The following is a 12357-nucleotide window of genomic DNA, read 5'->3' as shown; positions in this document are numbered from 1 at the left end:
AGAATCTCTCATGTTTGGTTTGCTCAGTGGAGCCTCAAATTACCCATTTTTCATTTATCATCACTTAATCTTGTTACTTATCATTTTTGCTGCTGCTGCTACTGCTAAGTCGCTTCAGTCGTGTCCAACTCTGTGTGACCCCATAGACGGCAGCCCACCAGGCTCCCCCGTCCCTGGGATTCTCCAGGCAAGAACACTGGAGTGGGTTGCTGTTTCCTTCTCCAATACATGAAAGTGAAAAGTGAAAGTGAAGTTGCTCAGTAAGTGTCCGACTCTTCATGACCCCATGAACTGCAGCTTACCAGGCTCCTCTGTCCATGGGATTTTCCAGGCAAGAGTACTGGAGTGGGTTGCTATTGCCTTCTCCAACTTATCATTTCTAGCAACTTTTAAATAGGGATAAAGAATGTAAGACAAATGCTAACAAGTAGGAAAGGGGAGATTAACAATAACACAATAATAGTGGGAGACTTTAGTACCCCACTCACACCTATGAATAGATCAACTAAATAGAAAATTAACAAGGAAACACAAACTTTAAATGATACAATAGACCAGTTAGACCTAATTGCTATCTGTAGGACATTTCACCCAAAAACAATAAATTTCACCTTTTTCTCAAGCACACACGGAACCTTCTCCAGGATATGGCCCTTATCCTGGGCCATAAATCTAGCCCTGGTAAATTCAAAAAAATTGAAATCATTCCAAGCATCTTTTCTGACCACAGCGCAGTAAGATTAGATCTCAATTACAGGAGAAAAATTATTAAAAATTCCAACATATGGAGGCTGAACAACACGCTACTGGATAACCAAAAATCACAGAAGAAATCAAAATATGCATAGAAACGAATGAAAATGAAAACAACCCAAAACCTGTGGGACACTGTAAAAGCAGTGCTAAGGGGACGGTTCATAGCAATACAGGCATACCTCAAGAAACAAGAAAAAATTCAAATGAATAACCTAACTCTACACCTAAAGCAGCTAGAAAAGGAAGAAATGAAGAACCCTAGGGTTAGTAGTAGGAAAGAAATCTTAAAAATTAGGGCAGAAATAAATGTAAAAGAAACAAAAGAGAGCATAGCAAAAATCAACAAAGCCAAAAGCTGGTTCTTTGAGAGGATAAATAAAATTGACAAACCATTAGCCAGACTCATCAAGAAACAAAGGGAGAAAAATCAAATCAATAAAATTAGAAATGAAAATGGAGAGATCACAACAGACAACACAGAAATACAAAGGATCATAAGAGACTACTATCAGCAATTATATGCCAATAAAATGGACAACTTGGAAGAAATGCACAAATTCTTTGAAAAGTACAACTTTCCAAAACTGAACCAGGAAAAACTAGAAAATCTTAACAGACCTATCACAAGCATGAAAATTGAAACTGTAATCAGAAATCTTCCAGCAAACAAAAGCCCAGGTCCAGATGGCTTCACAGCTGAATTCTACCAAAAATTTAGAGAACAGCCAACACCTATCCTACTCAAACTCTTCCAGAAAATTGCAGAGGAAGGTAGACTTCCAAACTCATTCTATGAGGCCACCATCACCCTAATACCCAAACCTGACAAAGATGCCCCGCCCCAAAAAAAGAAAACTATAGACCAATAGCACTGATGAACATAGATGCAAAAATCCTTAACAAAATTCTAGCAAACAGAATCCAACAACACATTAAAAAGATCATACATCATGACCAAGTGGGCTTTATCCCAGGGATGCAAGGATTCTTGAATATCTGCAAATCAATTAATGTAATACACCACATTAACACATTGAAAAATAAAAACCATATGATTATCTCAATAGATGAAGAGAAAGCCTTTGACAAAATTCAACATCCATTTATGATAGAAACCCTCCAGGAAGCAGGAATAGAAGGAACATACCTCAACATAATAAAAGCTATATATGAAAAACACAGCAAACTATCCTCAATGGTGAAAAATTGAAAGCATTTCCCCTAAAGTCAGGAACAAGACAAGGGTGCCCAATTTCACTACTACTATTCAACATAGTTTTCAAAATTTTGGCCACAGCAATCAGAGCAGAAAAAGAAATAAAAGGATTCCAAATTGGAAAAGAAGAAGTAAAACTCTCACTGTTTGCAGATGACATGATCCTCTATATAGAAAACCCTAAAGACTCCACCAGAAAATTACTAGAGCTAATCAATGAATATAGTAAAGTTGCAGGATATAAAATCAACATACAGAAATCCCTTGCATTCTTATACACTAATAATGAGAAGATAGAAAGAGAAATTAAGGAAACAATTCCATTCACCACTGCAATGAAAAGAATAAAATACTTAGAAATATATCTACCTAAAGAAACAAAAGACCTATATATAGAAAACTATAAAACACTGGTGAAAGAAATCAAAGAAGACACTAATAGATGGAGAAATATACCGTGTTCATGGATCAGAAGAATCAATATAGTGAAAATGAGTATTCTACTCAAAGCAATCTATAGATTCAATGCAATCTCTATCAAGCTACCAATGGTATTTTTCAGAGCTAGAACAAATAATTTCACAATTTGTATGGGAATACAAAAAACCTCAAATAGCCAAAGCAATCTTGAGAAAGAAGAATGGAACTGGAGGAATCAAGCTGCCTGACTTCAGGCTCTACTACAAAGCCACAGTTATCAAGACAGTATGGTACTGGCACAAAGACAAAAATATAGATCAATGGAGCAAAATAGAAAGCCCAGAGATAAACCCACGCACCTATGGACACCTTATCTTTGACAGAGGAAGCAAGAATATACAATGGAGAAAAGACAATCTCTTTAACAAGTGTTGCTGGGAAAACTGGTCAACCACTTGTAAAAGAATGAAACTAGAACACTTTATAACACTATACACAAAAATAAACTCAAAATGTATTAAAGATCTAAACATAAGACCAGAAACCAAAAAACTCCTAGAGGGGAACTTAGGCAAAACACTCTCCGACATAAATCACAGCAGGATCTGTTATGACCCACCTCCCAGAATATTGGAAATAAAAGCAAAAATAAATAAATGGGACCTCATTAAACTTAAAAGCTTCTGCACAACAAAGGAAACTTTAAGCAAGGTGAAAAGACAGCCTTCAGAATGGGAGAAAATAATAGCAAATGAAGCAACTGACAAAGAATGAATCTCAAAAATATACAAGCAACTCCTGCAGCTCAACTCCAGAAAAATAAATGACCCAATCAAAAAATGGGCCAAAGAACTAAACAGACATTTCTCCAAAAAAGACATACAGATGGCTAACAAACACATGAAAAGATGCTCAACATCACTCATTATCAGAGAAATGCAAATCAAAACCACAATGAGGTACCATTTCACACCAGTCAGAATGGCTGTGATCCAAAAGTCTACAAGCAATAAATGCTGGAGAGGGTGTGGAGAAAAGGGAACCCTCTTACACTGTTGGTTGGAATGCAAACTAGTACAGCCACTATGGAGAACAGTGTGGAGATTCCTTAAAAAACTGGAAATAGAACTGCCTTATGACCCAGCAAGCCCACTCCTGGGCATACACACTGAGGAAACCAGAATTGAAAGAGACATGTGTACCCCAATGTTCATCACAGCACTGTTTATAATAGCCAGGACATGGAAGCAACCTAGATGTCCATGAGCAGACAAATGGATAAGAAAGCAGTGGTACATATACACAATGGAGTATTACTCAGCCATTAAAAAGAATACATTTGAATCAGTTCTAATGAGGTGGATGAAACTGGAGCCTATTATACAGAGTGAATTAAGCCAGAAAGAAAAACACCAATACAGTATACTAACGGATATATATGGAATTTAGAAAGATGGTAATGATAACCCTGTATGCGAGACAGCAAAAGAGACACAGATGTATAGAACAGTCTTTTGGATTCTGAGGGAGACAGCGAGGGTGGGATGATTTGGGAGAATGACGTTGAAACATGTATAAGATCATATGTGAAATGAATCACCAGTCCAGGTTCGATGCATGATACAGGAAGCTTGGGGCTGGTGCACTGGGATGACCCAGAGGGATGGTATGGGGAGGTTCAGGATGGGGAACATGTGTACACCCGTGGCAGATTCATGTTGATGTATGGCAAAACCAATACAATATTGTAAAGTAATTAGCCTCCAATTAAAAGAAATAAATTTATTTTTAAAAATAAAATAAAAAATAAAAATAAAGAAACATGTATATCATATGTGAAACGAATCTCCAGTCCAGGTTTGATGCATGATACAGGATGCTCGGGGCTGGTGCACTGGGATGACCCAGAGGGATGGTATGGGGAGGGAGGTGGGAGGTGGGGTTCAGGATGGGGAACACGTGTACACCTGTGGCAGATTCATGTTGATGTATGGCAAAACCAATACAATATTGTAAAGTAATTAGTCTCCAATTTAAATAAATTTATATTAAAAAATAAATAGGAATAAAGAAACATTTTTGTAATGCTAATTTTGATTCATGGGCCATGGTTGACCTCTGGTTCTCTATTAAGAAGGATTCTGGTTCAGCTGGGAGGAGAAAGAGCCATGATTCATTGGAAATGTCAGTCTTTCATATGGGATGAGAAGTGGTTGCATCTTGAATGTCGTATCTTGCCATCCCTGGGTTGGGAAGATCCCCTGAAGCAGGGCATGGCAACCCACAACAGTATTCTTGCCTGGAGAATTCTAGGGAGAGAAGAGCCTGGTGGGCTATAGTCCATGGAGGTCACAAAAAGTTGGATATGACTGAGCAACTAACATTTTCACTTTCGCTTGCCATCTCAGTTCTGAAATCTGGATCTCATATTTGCCCTGCCGATACATGAGCACTATCTGGTGGTTAAAAAAAGTAATTGCAGGATTATACTTTCCCAAACTTGTTCTGGAGCTGAAATTTTCCACTATCCTTTTTATTTTGTTGTGTTGAATTCTAATGCCATTTCCAGCTATCTGATGGGGTAATGCTGGGGGTGGGGGGAGGGGCAGTGTGACTATGTGTCTGGTTCACTTTGTTTACTAGTTAGCACAGTTTTGCACTTCCTACAGAAGGTAGAAAATGATCTACTTTTCCATTTCCAAAAGGAAAATCTATTGAAATAAATCCATCTTTCTTTGTAGGTTGAAAATCATGCAGGATCTCAGGGTTAGCCTTCCAAACTAGTACCTTTCAGTTTTCATGTGCATGTATATCAGTTAAAATCCAGATTCCTAGAGTCTAATCCCAGAGATTCTGATTCAGTAGGTCTGGGTGAAGCCTTTGATTCTGGCAACCTGCTTGTCTGGGACTGTACATAAAGGAGCAAATGTCTCAACAGTACTAATAATTGTGTACCAACAAAGATACAGGTAGATTACTTAGAAGAGCTGAATGGTTGGTAGTGAGACAATCCCCTAAAAACACTTAATTTTGATAAACAATACTGCTTTCTAAATTCTTGATATGAATTGGTTTTTATATGATATGCTTCTTACTAAGAATAAAACAAAGGAAAACATGCTAGTCGATTATATTCTGGACAAAGTGTGATTGAGCACCTAAAACACCCACTATGTATACCACAAAGTGTGGTTACATAATTGTTATTTTATTTTTTTAATTGTTTCACTTAACTACAAAAAATGATCCTTGCCCACCATATGAAATTCAGACAGTGCAGAAAGGCATAAAATAGAAAGTGAAGACATATCCTCTCCCAAACCCTACCTCTCAGATTTAATAACGTCATTACAGCTTTTGAAGAGTTTGTTGTGAACTTTTAGGCTTTTTCCTGTGCTTATGTAAATCTTATCTCTGTATTCAAATAAATCATTTAGAGGGAAAAAAAATCAATATCTTTTTTCTGTCTAAAAGGGAAATTATATTTTCAGTCCTACAGGATGAGTTTCAAAGGGGCCAAAAGTAGATTTTCTCTCTCTCATATTTCTGCACTTGGCTTATTGACACTTAAGATGCAAAATTTTAAACACCTTTCCAAATAAGTGCACACCCTTATTTGTTTCCCACTATTTTCCTTGTGTTAGTTAGTCTGGTTCCCATCATCTGATTATAGACCCTAATTTTTATTCTTTCGTATCTCACAAAATACCTTATGTGAGATCCCTGATATTAATAAATATATAACCGACACATTTTATTGCACTTTGAAGTATTCTGACATCACCGTGGATCACCCTCTCAGATCTGGGATGTAATATTAATAATGCTTATTCGTTGATTCCATAAGCATTTCTTGAGCTCCCTACTATGTGCCAGGTGTTAAGTATATACCTGTGCCAGACACTGGGGATACAAACGTGAATAAGTGAGAAGGCGATAGCTCCTGCCCATGTCGTATTGACAAGGCAAGGAAAGACAAAACCCTGGGGTGTTTTGCTGCAGTTTAATTTTATAATGATGGAACTTGGTATTTGGGAGATTTTTAATGAGAATGGGCTTCCCTGGTAGCTCAGCTAGTAAAGAATCCGCCTGCAAAGCAGGAGACCCTGGTTTGATTCCTGGGTCAGGAAGATCCCCTGAAGAAGGGATAGGCTACCCACTCCAGTATTCTGGCCTGGAGAATCCCATGGACTGTATGGGGTCCATGCAGTCGCAAAGAGTTAGACACTACTGAGCAACTTTCACTCACTTTAATGAGAACAAGAAAATCCTGGTAACTTTCCTCCCTTCACTTGATATGAAAGGATGAGATCATCACTAGCGTTGAGATTACTTCCCCAGCTTTGGCCAGAACCCAGTTTGGTGAAATACATCTGGAGGTCACATGCAGAGTGGGGTAGTCCAGAAAATAATTCTCTCTCCATGAATGTATCGAAGGATATGCAAGGGCAAGACTGAGAAGATATTATTTTGTACTGAGAGAGGTATGCACATCGGGACTTACAGGAAAAGTGATGAGCTTTATTAATTTATTGCTTAGGGCAATGGAGTGTGTAATAATGTTTTTTGACCAATGCAAAGGTGGGATATGAATTCTTGCTACCAAGTTAACTCATGCTTTATATAACCTCTGTTTTGCATTAGGCACCATTGGCGTATTGTATAGAGTTAGATCATTATATAAAGACTATCGTTGCTGACAAGTCAGCTCTTAATAGCATGGTTGTGTTATCTGGATATTGAGAATGCTAGGATTTGTTCTTTGGTGGCATAAGTTACTTTATTATTAGGATATCTTAGGAAGCTCATTGATTGAAATAATTAGAAGCAAATTGCTCATATCCACATTGGTTAGGATAAGCTTCTTAGCAAATCACCACTTCACAATCATCCCAGATTGGGCTTCTGGAAAAAAACCCTTATGCACTTTTATTAGCAAGTGTAAAGACTGTATGTATATAGGTTTTAAATTTAATACTTGATAATCTTCTGCCAACAGTTGAGCAGCACTTAATGAGCTTAGCCTCTTTGCAATTAAGATACTCTGAATCTGGGTGAGATGGGATGGAGGGAGGTCTTGTTTGTTTCAGTTAATTTCCTAGGTGGCACATGCTGCTTTCCCTTTGATACCCTTTCCTGGCTATGGGCTGCTCGCTATGCTGAGAGGAGGAGGCTTGGGAAGGAAGGTCTGGTCTGACAGGTTAATTATACCTGTCTCTCACCTGCTGCTCAGCAGCCTCATCCCCTGTGTCTGTAATGGCAGGCTTTGCAGGGAAGTCAGCCCTTCTTGTCTGATTACTGTCAATGAGATGGAAAAAAAAAAAAAAAAGGGCAGAATTGAATGTACAAAAAACATTACAGATAGAAACTAAGAAGTTGGATTTAGACCCACCTCACTGGTTATTCTGTGAAAATTTGAGAGTTTACACAAGAACTCAGATTATTTTGTGTCTGTAATTTATCTAACAAGTAGGGGGAAAATAACCTCTCCAAGAATATCATTTTAATGTTAGCACTAGATATTTTTTTTCTGACGTGCCTTATCTTATCTTATTGGTTAAATTCAGATTTTTTTCAAACTTTAGTCATTTGATATAAGCTTCACAATTTTCCATATCCCAGGAAGACCTGTGGTATCATTTACTTATAATTTTTCTTCATATCGACTCTTTTTTAACTTATGTGACCCTGAGAAAGAATATTAATAAATCACAAGGTTAGTTTTATTATAAAACAACTATACATCATTAGTCTTATTTTTTATTTTCTTTTAATATATACTCAAATAAACTCATGGCTATGAAGATGTAAGTATGTTTTTCTGTGAGCTGCTATAATCCTTCTACATATAACATAGTACATAACACATAACACACCTGGGGAAACCCTGCTTTTGTCCAAGCTTGTCCTCCCTGTGATCATTGATGTTGATGTTAACGTAGATCCAGGCACCTGCTAGCTGCCCAGTTAGAACTTCTACTTGATTCCAGACATCAAGGCCACTTCGGGGCTTGCACTAGGCTGGCTCTATCACAGGCCCAGCCTAGCTCTCACCTCCATCTTCCCAGTATTGTGCCTTCTGTCTTTCTGTAGATCATTTGCTCTCACACATCACATGCTCTTTAGAACATTAAGCCTGCTGCCCTTGCTTTCAACCTCACACTGCTTTGCACACACGAGGTGGCCTGTGAATCATTTCCAGGTAACTCAGGGGAGCACTGGACGCCTCACCAGGTAGGAATCGAAAAGTGCTACTTAAACCCATTTTCTACACTTCCCTTCGCTCTGTCTCAAGGCTCTTTACACAAAATGCTTTTGTTGAGTGTTTTTTCTCTTCCTTTTCCTCCCACTTTTGATCCAGGCAAGAGGTAGTGTGGGAAATAATGTATTTTCCCCTACTTGCTTAATGAATTTTCAATAGTGTAGGTGGGTGGCAAAATCTTTGCTGCAGCATTCACCAAGAATTTTATAGTGGTGTTATAATATTTTTACTGTGCTTATTGAAGCTTGTATGTTTTTCAGAATGCATCAATATACTTAATAATTTGAAACTTTGGCAAATCTCAAATAACTTATATTTGGCTTTGGAAATTATAGTCATGTTGGGTTTTGTAACAGGCTTTCTTTTCTGGTTATGTATGATTTTGGCAATATTCAGCTAAAATAAGAGATAATAGAGATTGATATGTTTCCAATGGATGGCTTTAGGTGAATGAGAAATAGAGAATATAGGAACAGATTTTGATGTCTCAGAAAAACAGGACAAGACATTCATCTGTAGGATGATTTTTTTAAGTTTTTATGCAATTTCTAAAGGTTACTTTCCATTTACAGTTATTACAAAACATTGGCTATATTTCCCATGTTGTACAGTACATCTTTGTGGCCTATCTTACCCTAATAATTTGTATAATACCTCCTATTCCCCCACTCCTATGTTACCCGCCTCCCCACTCAGGATTCTTTGTTAATTTCCTTGATACCGTTTATTCAGGGAACTTCCAAACATAATGTCTGGTATCTCAGGCATTTCTGCCCACACTGCTAGATGAACACAGTACCAGAATTGAATTCAGGACTCTTTACAGATCTATGTATTGTGTGTGGTTGTCAAAAAAAAAAAAAAAGAATCCAAGTTCCCTACAGGAACAGAGTATGTCAGCAACAATATTGACTTTATTTCATTTGGGAATCCCCAGGAATACTTAGTGCTGCTATAGACCAGCTCTTACAGTGATGCTCTTTTACCTTTTCTATTTGTTGTAAATGACAATGGAAGAGATTGGAAAGCTTTGTCAGGCCTAGACGCCTGGCTTGATTCTGTAGACAGAGGAAAGCCACCGGCAGGCTTGAAGCAGGAGAGTCTGGTGATGAAATCTATGTTTTAGAAAGATCACTGCAGCTGAAATTTGTTGTGGAGGGCAGGGGGATAAGGCAAGCAGCTTGGTTAGGAAGTCTCTGCAATGTTCTCACTGAGGCTTGATAAAGACAGAAATTTAGTCATAGTGGCCATGAGGATGGGGACCAAGGGAAATATTTCAAGTTTATTGAGAATGTTAATGTAATAGAACTTGGTGGCATGGGACTCTGGCAAATAGAGAAGGGGGCTTGAAGATGACTCCCAAACCCCTGGTCTGTGTGACTGGGTGACCAATGATGTGACATCTTACGCGGTCTTAGTCACGTGTGAACATACTGAAATTCAGGTATCAGTCACCATTTATTAAAAAATTTTCCCAGTTTCTAACAACATTGCTTTTATGTTGGGTTGGTCAAAAAGTTCTTTCAGGGTTTTCCATGGGATGTTACAGAAAAACCCAAACTTTTTGTCCTACCTAATAAATCATTTATTTTTATTAGGTTTGAGTATACTGAATTTGAGATCTCAGCTATCATGTATTGGAGATAATTTATCATTTCTGTTGCCTTCAGTTCGTTCACTCAGTCATGTCTGACTCTTTGCGACCCCATGAACCATAGCATGCCAGGCCTCCCTGTCCATCACCAACTCCCAGAGTTCACCCAAACTCATGTGCATTGACTCAGTGATGCCATCCAACCATCTCATCCTCTTTCGTCCCCTTCTTCTCTTGCCCTCAATCTTTCCTGGCATCAGGGTCTTTTCAAATGAGTCTGCTCTTCACATCAGGTGGCCAAAGTATTAGAGTTTCAGCTTCAGCATCAGTCCTTCCAATGAATATTCAGGACTGATTTCCTTTAGGATGAACTGGTTGGATCCCCTTGCGCTTCAAGGGACTCTCAAGAGTCTTCTCCAACACTACAATTCAAAAGCATCAATTCTTCTGCACTCAGCTTTCTTTATAGTCCAACTCTCACATCCATACATGACTACTGGAAAAACCATAGCTGTGTCTAGACAGACCTTTGTCAGTAAAGTAATGTCTCTGCTTTTTAATATGCTGTCTGGGTTGGTCATAACTTTCCTTCCAAGGAGCAAGCATCTTTAATTTCATGGCTGCAGTCACCATCTGCAGTGATTTTGGAGCCCCCCGAAATAAAGTCAGCCACTGTTTCTACTGTTTCCCCATCTATTTGCCATGAAGTGATGGGACCAGATGCCATGATCTTAGTTTTCTGAATGTTGAGTTTTAAGCCAACCTTTTTACTCTCCTCTTTCACTTTCATCAAGAGGCTCTTTAGTTTTTCTTCACTTCCTGCCATAAGGGTTGTGACATCTACATATCTGAGATTATTGGTATTTCTCCCAGCAATCTTGATTCTAGCTTGTGTTTCTTCCAGCCCAGCATTTCTCATGATGTACTCTGCATATAAGTTAAATAAGCAGGGTGACAATATACAGCCTTGATGTACTCCTTTTTCTATTAGGAACTAGTCTGTTGGTCCATGTCCAGTTCTAACTGTTGCTTCCGGATGTGCATACAGGTTTCACAAGATGCAGGTCAGGTGGTCTGGTATTCCCATCTCTTTCAGAATTTTCCACAGTTCATTGTGATCCACACAGTCAAAGGCTTTGGTGTAGTCAATAAAGCAGACATAGATATTTTTCTGGAACTCTGTTGCTTTTTTGATGATCCAGCAGATATTGGCAATTTGATCTCTGGTTCCTCTGCCTTTTGTAAGACCAGCTTGAACATCTGGAATTTCATGGTTCATGTATTGCTGAAGCCTGGCTTGGAGAATTTTGAGCATTACTTTACTAGCATGTGAGATGAGTGTAATTGTGCGGTAGTTTGAGCATTCTTTAGCATGGCCTTTCTTTGGGATTGGAATGAAAACTGACCTTTTCTAGTCCTGTGGCCACTGCTGAGTTGTCCAAATTTGCTGACATATTGAGTGCAGCACTTTCACAGCATCATCTTTCAGGATTTGAAATAACTGGAATTCTATCACCTGCACTAGCTTTGTTCGTAGTGATGCTTCCTAAGGCCCACTTGACTTCACATTCCAGGATGTCTGGCTCTAGGTGAGTGATCATACTATCGTGATCATCTGGGTGCCTACCTCTTTTTAAATTTGTGCATTCGTTCATTCATCAGATGGATATTGGGTGTTTATTGAGACTATGTGCCAGACTTGTGCAGACAGCAGTACTCTGACACCTTCTATTCATTTCTGTTGTGGTTCAGTCACTAAATTGTGACCTACTCTTGTGACCCCATGGAATGTAGCCCACTGGGCTCCTATGTCCATGGGATTTCCCAAGCAAGAATACTAGAGCAGATTGCCATTTCCTACTCCAGGGAATCTTCCTAACCCAGGGATTGAAACTACATTTCTGGCATTGCAAGCAGTCTCCAGCATTCCAGGTGGATTTTTTTTTTAATTGAAGGATAATTGCTTTACAATATTGTGTTGATTTCTGCCATATGTCAACATGAGTCAACCATAGGTATACATATGTCCACTCCCTCTAGAACCTCCCTCCCACTTCCCACCCTATCCCACCCCTCTAGGTTGTCACAGAACCCCAGTTTGAGTTCCCT

At 38.7% G+C, this 12357-nt stretch overlaps 1 protein-coding gene across 10 annotated transcripts in view; it reads left to right on the top strand.

Moving 5' to 3' along the window:
* NCKAP5 (NCK-associated protein 5) overlaps positions 1-12357 on the top strand; it is a 1206846-nt gene that overhangs the window by 342772 nt on the left and 851717 nt on the right. The window contains exon 1 of one of the 10 annotated variants that reach the window (XM_010853626.1): positions 6649-8626. The exons of the other annotated variants lie outside the window; for them this stretch is intronic. The gene's annotated coding sequence lies outside the window, so the exon portion shown is untranslated. Of the gene's footprint in view, positions 1-6648; positions 8627-12357 lie in introns of those variants that run through there. 10 annotated transcript variants of the gene reach the window in all.

The sequence above is a fragment of the Bison bison genome, unplaced genomic scaffold (assembly GCF_000754665.1).
Source record: "Bison bison bison isolate TAMUID 2011002044 unplaced genomic scaffold, Bison_UMD1.0 scf7180017864330, whole genome shotgun sequence".
NCBI classification, from domain to species: domain Eukaryota; kingdom Metazoa; phylum Chordata; class Mammalia; order Artiodactyla; family Bovidae; genus Bison; species Bison bison.
Note: the sequence above shows the minus strand (reverse complement) of the source record. Positions and strands in the feature narration are given on the sequence as shown.